Source organism: Cupressus sempervirens, chromosome 7 (genome assembly GCF_028749045.1).
Source record: "Cupressus sempervirens isolate cs-2001-9-10 chromosome 7, ASM2874904v1, whole genome shotgun sequence".
NCBI classification, from domain to species: Eukaryota; Viridiplantae; Streptophyta; class Pinopsida; order Cupressales; family Cupressaceae; genus Cupressus; species Cupressus sempervirens.
The window spans coordinates 650,222,462-650,224,059 of NC_143124.1; the positions used below are offsets into that span (position 1 = coordinate 650,222,462).

Genomic DNA, 1,598 nt, shown 5'->3' on the forward strand with positions numbered 1-1,598 from the left:
GACCTGTCGAATATAGATGATGATGCACATGACGTAATACATTCTCAAAACAGGCATTTGGCAAACAAGGAGCAGAAAACAAACAAGTAGAAGAGAATTTAAAGCCATTCAATAATTATCATACTCTAATCAAAAACGTGTAGATTGATATCCACGGGACGGGTACTGTTTACAGAAAGACCTTCACATAGTATATGGAAGGAAACACATATACCTAACAACAGGATTGGTTTGCAGAGTTCGATTAGAAGTAGATCTTATCCTAACCTAACAAAGAGTAACATTTAAAATAAGCTTAGGAACCCCCTTTACAGCAATCAACTGAACTTAATGCATGCAAAACGTGTCCTATCTAAAATAAATCCTTTCGCAGATCCCTTTTGATCTAATCCTAAGCTAACAATGGGAAAACCTTCAATTTTTTTAGCTTCGTATTACGTATTTAAAACACATGGGAAATCCACTTCATTGAGAGATATAACCTTGTGCCGCAAAGAAAATGCATACGATTTGACCGAATGCAGATGGCAATGAACCTAGTAAACCTCTTAAACAACACCTCGCATTTTGATACTCGCAGGTAACATAAAATATAAACATGACAAAAACCAAATTTTTAAGCCAACTGCGTACAAATAAAAATAACAAAGAACCCTAAAGACCCCTTTAAATTCGGAGTACAAAACAAACAACAAGAAAGAAAAAATAAATATACCGCCCCGAGACTGATATGCAAAAGACCACATAGATTCATTGTTTGAAAATGGAATGATTGCGACGAGGCGGATAATTAGTATAGCTTCAAGGGAACGAGCCTACAGTCTGTGGCAAAAAAAGACCGCGGCCAGATGAAGAAGCAAAGATAAGTGAAATTATTCTGCTGTAGGGTTTAATCCAGGCCTGCGATATCAGAAGCCTTTAAAGGGCTATCAAAGCAAGCAGACAGTAACCCCATTTACTCTCCGTACACATAACCGTGCCATTTTCATCGCCTAAGCGTTCCAACGCACCGGCTTAATTGTGCACGGATCATTCAACATTCAAATCACAGAAGATCAGAGAAAACAGAAGTGGCTTTTACCTTTGGAATCCGACCTCCGTTGCTCCTCGACGCAGCTAATTTCTATCTCAACAATAGGTAAGGGGAAAATAAATAAAGGGGAGCCGAATGTTTTAGGGTTAGGGTTTCCACAATTTACTTTCTCGGATCTTCCCATCGAGATTGTATTCGCTACAACTCAAAACTAGTTCAATGTGGTTATTAGCACTTGCCCATATACATAGTACTATTTTAATCAATATCCATAAAGAGCGATTAACAATTCTCATTTTTACCAACCAAAATCAAGTATTTTTTTAATTTTATTACTATTTAATAATTTCTACTATTTATATATATATAGTATAGATGCAAATTTCTTACAAAATAAATTTAAAACAATTTGATTGGCTAAAATAATTAGAGTCTTATGGAGCACTATGTCTCTCCAAATATTTCAGCTATTTTTAAGGACATGATGAAGAACATTTATGCATAGTAAATTAGTTGTGTTAGATTATGTTTAAGTTATGAAATATTAATCTTGTTTTAGCATATT

The 1,598-nt window shown here is 35.0% G+C and overlaps 1 non-coding gene across 1 annotated transcript; it reads right to left on the minus strand.

Annotated features, from left to right (window-relative positions):
* Positions 1–878: 878 nt before the first annotated feature.
* On the minus strand, positions 879–991 carry LOC149548346 (small nucleolar RNA snoR100). The gene has a single exon (XR_016354970.1). It is a non-coding gene; the product is annotated as a small nucleolar RNA snoR100 (small nucleolar RNA).
* Positions 992–1,598: the final 607 nt, after the last annotated feature.